The 13,307-nt window shown below is 33.7% G+C and overlaps 1 pseudogene; it reads left to right on the forward strand.

The window, feature by feature from the left end:
- The first annotated feature begins 1,416 nt into the window (after nucleotides 1–1,416).
- On the forward strand, nucleotides 1,417–2,749 carry LOC120781588 (annotated as a pseudogene).
- The last annotated feature ends 10,558 nt before the right edge of the window (nucleotides 2,750–13,307 follow it).

The raw sequence follows: 13,307 nt of genomic DNA on the forward strand, positions 1-13,307 counted from the left end.
AAAATCAGAGTCGAATGCTATTATTTAAAAATATATAAACTATTTTTAATAGTTTGATTTCAGTTTTGATATTTTATATTATGAAAAATTATAATTGAAAAGTTAGATGTGTATAAAACTACATATGCGTATTGAGTAATGGCAACATTGTTCGAATGAAAATGAGAACAAAACGCTTGCCGCTCGTAGCGAAGGGAGAAGCGGTATTCTATGTTTCTGCCATTAGCGTTTGTATCCTGTTTGTGTGCTTAGCCATTCTCAATAAATAATGCCATACCGCGCAAATATATTTTTATTTGATGATTTTTTATATTTTTGAAAATATGTGTTCCCTTTCTTTAGCGCGTATTATTATTTTAATACATTTCAAGTTACATATATTTTTAAAATTTAACAAAACAATAATAGAAAAGAACCCCAATTCCTTGAATATTTTGATAAAACAACCAAACTGAAAATATCACAAATTATATATTTATATAAGCATTTTCATTAAATGGAATTGCAATATGTTTAACCAAAATATATATTATGGTCACAAGTATATTTTCTTGTTTATATATGCAGATATATAAAACTGCCTTGCATATGTACGTACAAAAGCCCACAACTTCAGAAAAGTTTTCCCAATTGTACTAAAGTGAATTTTTACAACTGGCATCACCACCATTAAATGTTCTATCACATGTACAGTGGTGTGAACAAAATAGGAACAACCATAAGGTGTTGTTGAGTTTTAAAATGTGTTTTTTTCTTATTAAATAAAATTGTTTTTAGATACGAGTATAACTTATATAATTTTTTCCTAACAGTGATTAGACTTTTCCACCATGCAAAGGTAAATAAAAAAACTTTGCTAACTTTGCGGGCTAAAAATGTGTCCATACCTGGTTTAAATAATACGGAAATTACTAACTGTGGTATTTAATTTATTTCTTAACGTTTTAATTTTAGCGCTACCAATGTAAATTTTTGATTACTGATTTATGTACATATATTACAAAGCATTTTTTGAGTAAAGTAAGAAAATAATAGAACTGTTCTCAATATTAATTTTATTTGTGAGCACTGTATGCTCACCTTAGAAACTATCCAGCTAGTTTCTGCTTTGATGTTTTCGCAGAAATCATCCCTGCAGCCACATGCTTGGAGCAGAACCATACAACAACGACAACAATATACCGACCGGTCTTCGGACGAAACTAACTTCCGACAGGTACTGACCGCCGTGGAGCTATCAACACCTTCAGCGACTTCCTTCCAGTGAATGGCATTCTTGAAGTCAAATCACCACCCATTGCAGACGAAGAGCTCGAGTTACCGCAAGAAACGAGAGCGACCCTTCCGCAGCTTCGTTCTGGATATTGTAGCAGGTTAAACTCCTACTTGTCCAAAATAGACATCGACATATCCAACATGTGTCCTGCGTGCAATGAGTCACCGCATGTCCCCACTTATCTGACACCGTTTGGTCCGACCCCGTCGAAACAGCACGCAATGTGAACGGCTTCCCATTAGATGTCGTCGACGACAACTTAGATAACTCTTACCATCCTAACGGGGATTAGATAACCGTTAAAACAACAACAACAACACCTTTGTGAACGTTCCTACGATAGTCGTGTCTACGTAAGCGGAACGAGCCCAGATTCTTTATCAAAAACCTTAACCACTTGGCAAACAACAGTGCATTGGTAGTGCCTTTGCCAGAATACGATCCAACAACACCATGGCTGCAACAATTTATACAATGTCCCAATTGTAAAGTTCAATACTGTTCCGAAGATAGTCGTATGTAGGCTTTAAATAAATACCATCGAGTTGCTTGTATGGGTGCTTTCCACACAGACGACACACACCCAATCAATGCATTGAATGAAATATTGCATATTATCTTTTTACACAGTTTTGATACTTTCAGAAAGTGCATTATCCACTGGGAACTGGTGCAATTATGTTTATTGTTCGTTTAATGGGCATATATAAACAAAGTAACAGCAAAGAACAGTTTTTCCAGTCACTTCAATCCTTCCAATCGCTAATATTGAATACAGTCTATTAACAGCAAGTGGAACAACTTTTTGTAGCATTTTATACGAGTATAGCATTAGCGGACGAGCAATGAAGTAACGTAATGTTCCCGAAATTTGCTCATTATTTCAAGTGTTTGGCTTTTGTTCACCAACGCAGAGGCTTTTAAGACATTAATGGGCATGATTCGCACAAATAGTTACATATAGTACATTGCGACGAGTCCGTCGGCGGAGTGTGTGAAAAGAGTGAACGATTTACCAATGCCTGAAGGTGATAAGACAAAACTTAAAGTGGGAGAATGTAAGTTAACAACAATTTCTTAATAGTTAAATTCCTTATTATTATTTCACTTGTATACATATGTGTTCAGTAAAGTCGCTGGCGAATTTTTGAGCACTGAGAGCGCTGAACTTTATCTACTTCAAAGCAAGATTAACCACAGTTGTGTACAAACGCTCATTCGACATTTCCTTATTTAAATAACATAGTTGTGTTGAAAGCGCTAGCATATTGGTTAATATGCATGTCTTACTTGGGTGAGAGCCACTGGAGCGCAGCAGACATTCTAGACAAAAAGTAAATAAATTTGAAAAATTAACTGTTTAACGCCCTAAGCTATAATCACAACTTTTTTGTATGACTTTGTATAAAGATTTATTTTTATTAACCTGAAATCTTTTGCTTGGTCAGCAAGTGTTAATAACTGAAATTTAAACATTTTGTTTGGTTACCTTAACATAGGTAACCCATGTTAATCTTTTGTTCGGTTACCAAACAAATGTTAAGGTAAACAAACAAAATGTTACGGGAAGAAAACAACAGATTTTAGTAACAATTTTTGACGTTTCTTAACATGAAATCCATGGTAACCACTGTAAATAACATAATCGTATCATCTACTTACGTTAACATATATTAAATATTGTAGCCCTCAACTTTTTATAACAATTAGGAACAAACTTAATTAGTATAGTTATAGTAGTATAGTATTTATTTTTAAAATTGAATGTTAAGGTATCTAACAAACACAAAAAAAAAATAATTTTGTGCTTTATATTAATTTTAAACATTTGCAAATTTCGGATAAAAAATCTCAAGCCGGCCCCAATCATTTGGTAGCAACGAATATGTTCAATTTTGAACAATATTATTATTATATTTAAATTACTTAATACTAATAGTTCTAAATTGATTAATTTAAGATATCATTGTTAAATTAACTTACATATGTATTGTTCAAAAAGTTTATTCTACTAGCTGAAATACCATAAAAGAGTTCAGTTACTAAAAACTAAAAAGCATCCAACTATTTTAGGCTAATAATGTTCAACAAACTGATTTCAGCTTTTCACCGTTATTCCGAATGTTTAAGAACTTGGATGATTAGCCGAAATCATCTATAGGTGGAAGTTTATGGAGAGCATGCACTAGAGATGACAAATATCTGAGTACCTGTGACTTTGTCACTGCTACTTAAAAATCACTGGTCACAGCTGTGACAAGTTTCCTAAAGTAGCAGTGACTGGAAATAACGAACACATGGGAAACAAAGTAGCAGTCACAGTATCACACGAAAAATCGCAACTGTGACAAAATAGCATTTACAGGGAAACATGAAAAATTACGACTGTGACAAAACAGCATTCACAGGGAAACATGAAAAATTGCGACTTTTGCAAAATAGCATTCACAGTGTAACATAAAAATTGTGGGTGTGATGAATTCATATTCATTAAAGCTATGAATTTTCTTCAATTTTAGATAAGTAAAAATTGGTTAACATACAAAAAGTTAATTTAGCTTTAAACGGGTAATACTTATGTACAAATTAAATTGATTACAGAAACCTCAATGCTGTAGTAAATTAATTAATTAATAATTAATTTTTGTATCAAACAGTTACAAATTAGTTTGCTTATACGTAATAAAAATTAAAGATGCCTGTGTCAAAAAGAACCAAAAGAAGTTATGTGTGGCAATATTTTAAAGAAGTGGATGCTGTTTTCGCAAAATGTGATATTTGTAAATCCAAAATATCATATAAAACGTCAACATCAAATTTAAAGAAAACATATCGAACGGAGGCATCCTACTGTTCGATTGGAAATGGTAATATAATTTTGAAGTTATTATCAAATAGGTATTGTGAAAATGTTTTTGCAGTCGGAAATTACGCCAGCGCCGCAAAATGCGCCTGTTACTTTTGAAGAGGATATTCCATCAACTTCGACTGCATTACCAAAGCCCTTAACACAAACTAAGATTTTAAATGTCGCGCGGCTAAAATCAAAAAGTGAAATAACAAGCAAGTTATTACAGCTCTTTACGGTGGATTTGCAACCTTTCTCTATAGTTGAGCACAAAGGTTTTCGGGAATTTGTAACAGCCGTAAATCCATCTTATGACATTCCTAGCAGACGTGTGATTTCAAAATCAATGATTCCTGCATTGTATGAGGAATGTGAACATAAGGTGTGAGAAATGATTAGGAGCGGGGAAAAGTTTTGCATCACCACTGATTGTTGGACATCGCGGAACACGTCTAGTTTCATTGCTGTAACGGCACATTATGTCTCCGAAAATTTTTAACTAACGTCAGTGCTTTTATCGTCATCCCAACTAAAATAAAAACCAAAAAATTGTAAGTGATTGGAAAATTAACGACAAAATATTGCTAGCTGTTTCGGATAATGCTAGTAACATAAAAAGTGCTATAATTAATAAGTTAGGTTGGAAGCATTTTGGATGTATGGCTCACACAATTAATTGAATTGTAAAAGAAGGATTGCGCATTCCTGAAGTAGAACAAGTAACTGATAAAGTTAAAATAATAGTTGCTCACTTCAAGAAAAGTACTTCATCGAATGAAGCGTTTGAAAATTTCCAGCGCAACAGCGGTAAAGAAACTCTAAAATTAATTCAACAAGTTGAAACGAGGTGAAACTCCACACTAGCAATGTTGGAGCGTTTTTCGGAGTTGGAGGAAGCGGTGAAATGTACTTTGGTTGGCTTTTGTTTATAATTAAAAATTTACCTATATTAACCAGCGACGAGTGGGCGACTGTTGCTGCTTTGTGCAAAATTTGTAAACCATTTAGAGATGTCACAGTAAGCATTAGTGGTGAAACATTTGCACAGATTCGCAGGTAATACCAATCGCAAATGGTCCATTAGATGTGTATAGACACTTGCGAACTGAAATATTTTCAAACACCGTACAAAAAGTGATTGAAATTTTTTTAAATGGAATTAGGGAACGTTTTAGCAGTTTACAACACAGCAATACACTTACGATAGCTACTTTTCTCGACCCCAGATTCAAATTAGTGGCGTTGGCTGATGAATTAGCAGCTCATAACACAAAAAAACTTACAAAACGTTTTCTAATAGAAATGCAATGGGAAGAAATAGAATTTCAGACTGAAAGAACAGAAGAAAATGTTGAAAAATCAGTATCAATATGGAGTTCTTTCGATAAATACGCTAATGAACATAAACCACATAGTAGCGTAGAAGCAAAAGCCATTATTGAAATTCAGCGCTATTTGGAAGATGGCCTGGTTTCCCGTAGTTCCGACCCATTTCATTGGTGGCTTGAAAATAAATACAGATACCCTAAAATGGCAGAAATAGCAAAAAAGTGTTTATATGCTTTAGCCTCCTCCGTTCCTTGCGAGAGAATTTTTTCCAAAGCGGGGCAAATTGTATGTGATCGTCGGTCAAGATTAAGCGAAAGGAATACTGAATATTGTTTGTTTTTGAATACAAATGGAAAATATTTATTAACATAATATTTCCTTATTTTCCATTTAATATAAATATTTTTAACACTATTTAATTTTATCTTTTATGAATATATTTTGTATTTGGTGATTTTTTAAAAATGAATTTACTTTTAATTTCTGTTTATTCTAATAAGTATGCACATTGTCCTAAATGAAAAAAGAAAACAATTTTGTTATACTTTATTGGTCTTTGTCTGTTAAAATTTTTGTTACAGTCACAGTCACAGTTTAAAATCACTGCTACTACAAAATCACAGTCACAAGTAGCAGTGTTCCTGAAAAGTCACAACATCGCCCATCACTAGCATGCACTAGCTGACCGAGCGGGCTAAAAGTGATGTGCACAATTTAAACGTGGTGATTTTGGCTCAATAGACTAATACTACATATGTTCCCAACAAAAATTTTAAGTGATTACACTTAATCTCTTCACTAATCTCACCGTTCTCACTGCCGTTGGACAGATGATAAGACAGATGTTTTTGTCATTCACGAATTCACATCGCTTAATATTTCTCTATTCTATAGTATTTTGTTATAAAAACCGTCTTCTTTTAAATATTTTCCATATAATGAAAATAATGGACGTATTTTTTCAGTTAAGTTTTTGTAGGTCAATTCAAATTCATTGCGTTTAATTGATTTGTTTGCTTACATTTTTTCTTGTTGCAGTGTCTAAATCAGCTGTGATAATGTAATAGATTTCCAATGCTGACAAGTAGATGGCGCAAAATCAGAGTCGCACCGAGAGATTTAGAGTGGATCAGTTTCAAATCACTTCTATGAAGGTGTTTTGAACTGTCATATTTGTATGGCGAAATCTTGATAAATTTATAAGATTAGTGGGATAAACTACTCAACAGCCTAAATCGTGTGACTAAGTGTCGGTCTGAACATGGTAAGTATAAGAGCGTCCTGGGCGGGCTAATAGCTCACCAAGCGAACACCGCAAAACCGCAGCGTGAATCAGCTGATACGACTTATTTTATGAGAGCGCAATTTAAATGATTAGTCAACACCGCTTCCACAGTCCGCTTAACCGTACGTTACCGTGAAATTTCCCACGAATTGAAATTTCCCCGTAGAAACGAGTCAGCTGATTGCCCTCTTAAAACGCAGGGTTGTCAGTCTCGATATACTGTAGTAATTATAAAAATTGTCTTCAATGCTTGTCGAATGCTATTATTTATAAATATATAAAGTATTTTTAATAGTTAGATTTTAGTTTTAATATTTTATATTATGAAAAATTATAATTGAAAAGTTAGATGTGTACAAAACTATAGATGCATATTGAGCAATAGCAACATTGTACAAATGAAAACAAAAGAGAACAACTGATTTCTACGTTGCTACTATGGGATCAACTTTTGACAAATTTCGTTCATTAATGGCGGCAACTAATGAAGGGCGGAGCGGAATTCGCTAGTTTTGCTATTACTCCTTAAAGATTACTGCAAACATAAGTAACCTTCATAAAATCTTTGGGCGTTAATCAGGGAGCCATATCAAAACGTTTAAAAGTTGTTCGAAAGCAATAATAATCAGTTTTGCGTGTTTGTGACTAGTGATGAAGAATGGATCCATTACGGCAAGCACAAACTCAAAAATCATGGGTGAAACTTTACCAACCAGCCAAATCCGAAATTCTATGATACTATATATTTAAATTACTCAATACCAATAGTTCTAAAGTAATTAACTTAATATTAGGCGTGTTTTATTTGACTATCACAAGCTAATAGCTAAATTATAGACAAATAAAACGCACTTAACTTAATTCATATTTGCAAATATTAAAAACACAGTGTGTTGGCGATGCAGGCGGGAACAGTCAGCTGATATTCAATTAGTTTCAAAATGTCTGGTGTAAAGAAAATGATAGTTTGAATTCTCCAATTTCTAAAGGGGATATTAAATTACTATATAAATATATTTATTTTCTTCATTTGATGACATAAATACGAAAAGAGTTTACGACAAATGTTCATATTTCTATTAGTTTTAACTTAAACAAACACACAAAATCTTGTAAATTTGGTTTGTTTACATTTTCATCAGTCAAAATGAACTTTATCGTTATTGCCAAATACTTTCATAGCTATTGTGAATCAAAAAAAGCGATGAACTGGCAATACCTCCAGTTCAATATACAAGCCATGAAAGCTTATGACAAGCAAATACATATAGTTGTGTTGGCTAGGTCTTCCATACAAAATAAGCTAATAGCTTAATTTGGTGGTCAAATAAAACACGCCTATAGCTTACATATGTACAAATTGTGTGAATGTTACGAATTAGTAAATTAATAGGGGGATTCTCTTGCTCTTGCAAAACACTTGCACGGTGCAAAAATTGCAGAATTTTTGTCTTGGTGCAACCGCACAACAACAAGCACACGTAGAAAATTATTTGCAGTGGCTGTAAAATATGTCAGACCAAAACCCATGTTTATTTTCGTGCAACGACACGTAAAAATATAATTGCAAACCTGTTTTAGCTGTCATTTTATATAAAGATATATTACGCCATTTTTGAGGAAGGTATGTTTTAAATAGATTTTATAATTTCTTTTTAAATTCTAAACAATTCTTACCGTTTTCCATAAGAGTGAATCATCCCTTTGGCGGCTATCTGAGCTGAAAAAATTGCTATGGAAGCGAAGAAGCTGGAATATGACAAATATAAATTTGAAGTAGAAAAGAAAATTCAGGAAAGAAAATTGGATATAGAGTTAAAAAAATTAGATATAGAATTAAAAAATCGAAACTGATAAAAAATACAAGATGTTAGAATTAAAAATGAAAGAAAGAGTGGTTATGTACGAAATTGAAAGAAACAAGAAAAAACGTTAATTTTGGCTGCACCGAAGACAATATACCCTTCACAGGTGCATTTCTTTTAGTAACTATGTGTTCAGTTTGTATGGAAGCTATATGCTATAGTAATCCGATCTGAACAATTTTTTCGGAGATTACATTGTTGCCTTAGATAATAATCTATTCCAAATTTCGTGAAGATACATTGTCAAATGTGAAAGTTTTCCATACAAGAACTTGATTCCGATCGTTCAGTTTGTATGGTAGCTATATGCTATAGTTAACCGATATCGGCCGTTCCGACAAATGGGCAGCTTCTTGATGAGAAAATGACGTTTGCAAAATTTCAAAAGGATATCTTAAAAACTGAGGGACTAGTTCGTATATATACAGACGGACGGACGGACAGACAGACAGACGGACATGGTTAAATCGACTCAGCTCAACATACTGATCATTTATATATATACTTTATAGGGTCTCCGACGCTTCTTTCTGGGTGTTACAAACATCGTGACAAACTTAATATACCCTGTTCAGGGTATAAATATGAAAATAAATGCAATTAAATATATTAAATTACATTTTTATTTATTTATGATTATTTATGGCAGTTAGATTATTTCTTTAGGTTTCATAAGTATGAACTTTTGTAAATAGTTATATCAAAAAAAGAATTGTTATACCTTACACCACTATGTATTAAATACATATTATTTATTGCTAATTAACGTTTTATTGATCACGAAACATTATTTTGTACAAAGATTTACGCTTGGGTTCTGCCTCAGTTGTTCGCCGGCCATTTTCATGTGGAGAAAATTTATCTAATTTTTCGTCGCTATCGACAACTACATTGTCTACGTAATCAATATTGTTAGAAGTAGGTCGTAAAATGTTATGCAATATGTAGCAAACAATAAACCTGTTGGAACATAGAATATGATTTTTCGGCCTGAATACTTATTCTTAATCTTTGAGTCTGCCAAAGCGCTCTTTTAGAATCCCAAAAGCAATATTTAATCCTCACGCCATATATGCTATGACGCAAGTTAAAAGCTTTACGCAGAATCTCCTGCTAGCCATTGAGAAGAAGAAAAAAATGAACCTTCCTGAGTGAAGAGAGCACTAGTACGAAACATGCGAACATCGTGTACACTACCAAAGTGTACCGCTACTACATGCCGAATCCTTAACTGTTAATCGCCTAAAACTTGTGCCTCTATGGAATAGATTCGGTTTTTGAAAAATAAGCCGAATGGTTAACAACTGGTGCTTCTGCAAGTTTCAATTCAGTACCATCAATATACTCTATGCAATGCGGCATCCCATTGTATATTCTGTCAAGGAAGGATCGGGAATTCTTTATTCCCCCTCTCATCTTCCGCTTATTTAGAATACAGGTACATTTTTTGTCCTACGTTGGTATAACTGTCCTTAATTATGATGCCAAAAATTAGCACGATCTGTCAACCAGTGTGTTTACAGCAGCTGTTTATGACAGTCGACTTCTGTAGTGTTTGTCGAATTTTACAAACTTTTTTTAACGTATTTGTGTTAAATTTTGGTCAAAAACTCAACAAATATCTTTGAGCAAGCACCGTATTCACCTGATTTAGCTCCATGTGGCTTCTGCCTATTTTTGTCATTCAAAGAACCGCTTCGGGGAAATCGATTTGAGTTAATTGAAGACATCAAAACAAATTCGACGCTAGAGCTGAAGACCATCCCGAAAAGTCCCTATAAAAATGTTTTGACGATTGAAAGAAGCGTTGGCACATGTGCATCGCTTCAAATGGATGTTACTTTGAAGGTGATAAAAAAAATTTGGATGATGATTGAAAAAATTTTGTTTCATTTATAAACTCCGGATTCTTTTGTGTTATTTAACGATATCTCGTCTTTCATTCGTATCAGGCAAAGTGATATATCTATATTTTAACACCAAATTAGACGAAAACACTCGCTTTGTGATCTTGTAGAGTGTTTCACGATCTCCTACACCAAACTTTCCGAATCACCGCACTTTCACCCGATGAACCCAAACGATATATACATAGATCTACCGAAAATTGCTTAAGAGATTGACCGACCAATGAATAACGAAACAAATACTCTATCGTCCAGGTTTCTGTAACTCATAGGTAACCATAAGAGTAACGAAACAAACAATTTTCAATAACAGATGACTAAGCAAATAGCCAATGAAACGGACGCTGTTAACCGAAGAGTATCAGATAGTTCTCCAAAATAGTTCGCAAAGTAGACCAAGAAAATTAATGTGGCACTTGCGCTAAATCAATGAGATAGAGCGAGTAAGCTAATCACACCGAAGTGTAGTGAAAGAGGAGAAATATTTACTTTTTTGCGGAGGCTAGCACAAAAGTAATCTATCTTATAATGAATGCATTAAACACTGATAATCTAACAGTGGCCAGTTACCTAACTTTTACCCATCTTGTAGGCTCAATTTTGCGGGTGACATATTTTTATCTGTACGCAAGTGACATAAGTATGTACAAACCCAAAGGTCACTACCGTATTTCGGCTTTTATATTGAGAGATAAGTACTTGAGTAGTAAAGGTGAAATAAATTTAATTAAACCGAAAAATCTCTGTGTTTTTTATTATTGACGCAGTCGTCCAGCGCAAGAGGTCTTTTTAAATCAATTCTATCGCGAACTAACCGCGAAACAAACTGCAAAATATTACAATATATTACAAAAAAAACAAATAATACTAATAACATTGAATATTATTGTGTATACAAGTTAAGAATTCTTATTTGAAATCTTGAAATAAAAGTGACCTTATTAAGTAAAAGTAGCTTTCAGCAAAAATCTTAAATATTTAAATAAAAAAATTGCGAACCTAAACAAACACAAAATTAATAAATAAGGAAGGCCTACGCTCGGGTGCAACCGAAAATTTACTTTAAGGTTTAAGACCACTCATGTAGAGTGAAGTCAGCCGGATGTTTGAAAATCCTGATATTAGTTATATAGGGGCCAGGCCAAGTTTTCACTCAAATTTATATATTTTATTCATTGGGATAACTCACATATTGACCGATATATGCGGTACAAAATCACCCAGAAGTTCGAAAATATTTATGTTAAGTATGTGATATACATACAGACACACCATTATAAGAAAAGGATTATCCCATAATTTCAGTTATATATATCACACATTGACCGACATTTTCGATAAAAAATCAACATTAGATACCGGGGTGTAAATATTCGGTACCTAGGGACTTTAACAGTTTTTATTGGATTTAAACAATTTTTGGTCATAAGGTGACACGTACTAAAGACATTATTCGTGCAAAGGTTTATTTCGTTATATTAATAGCTTCTTGATTTGTGTACGAGAAACTGAACGAATCAAATGGAACATAAAATTGTGCTATATGGGAAGTAGGCGCAGGTGCCCGTGCTACTGCGATCCTCTGTACCAAATTACAGCTTTATATCTTAATTTAGTTCTAAGTTATGGAACTTTATATGTTTTCGGTCAATCTCAATTTTTACTTAAGTACAGTTAAGCTTGGACGGACGGACGGACGGACAGACAGACAGTCTACCGAAAGCCAACTTTTCTTGCCATCCTGATCATTTACTCAATATAACCCTATATATCTATCTCGTTTAGTTTTAGGTGATACGTACAACCGTTAGGTGAACAAACTGTAGCAACTGGATGCAAGAGTATAATAATAGTAAAATCATAGCAATACAAAATAGGATTCCCTCTTATCCAACTTTCGGAAACTATATTTTGCTTGACCTTTATTTGACTTTTCTTTGAGTCTCATTGACTTTCAAATGATGTTGGTAGCAAAGTGGAAAGGATTTACTACAACAAAAAAAAAAACAAGTAAGGAAGGGCTAAGTTCGGGTGTCACCGAGCATTTTATACTCTCGCATGATAAAGTGATAATCCGGATTTCATTATCCGTCATTTACATATTTTTCAAATACCGTATTTGTGTAAAGTTTTATTCCGCTATAATCATTGGTTTCTAATATATGTATTATACAGAGAAGGCATCAGATGGAATTCAAAATAGCGTTATATTGGAAGAAGGCGTGGTTGGGAACCGAGTTCACCCATATTTCGTACATGTCATCAGGGTGTTAAGAAAATATTATATACCGAATTTCATTGAAATCGATGGAGTAGTTCCTGAGATATGGTTTTTGGTCCACAAGTGGGCGACGCCACGCCCATTTTCAATTAAAAAAAAAAAGCCTGGGTGCAGCTTCATTCTGCCATTTCTTCCGTAAAATTTAGTGTTTCTGACGGTTTTTGTTAGTCGGTTAACGCACTTTTAGTGATTTTCAACATAACCTTTGTATGGGAGGTAGGCGTGGTTATTATCCGATTTCTTCCATTTTTGAACTGTATATTGAAATACCTGAAGGAAACGACTCTATAGAGTTTGGTTGACATAGCTATAGTAGTTTCCGTGATATGTACAAAAAGGGGGCGGGGCCACGCCCACTTTTCCAAAAAAATTACGTCCAAATATGCCCCTCCCTAATGCAATCCTTGGCGCCAAATTTAACTTTAATATCTTTATTTATGGCTTAGTTATGACATTTTATAGGTTTTCGGTTTTCGCCATTTTGTGGGCGTGGCAGTGGGCTGATTTTGCCCATCT

The sequence above is a fragment of the Bactrocera tryoni genome, unplaced genomic scaffold (assembly GCF_016617805.1).
Source record: "Bactrocera tryoni isolate S06 unplaced genomic scaffold, CSIRO_BtryS06_freeze2 scaffold_7, whole genome shotgun sequence".
NCBI lineage: Eukaryota > Metazoa > Arthropoda > Insecta > Diptera > Tephritidae > Bactrocera > Bactrocera tryoni.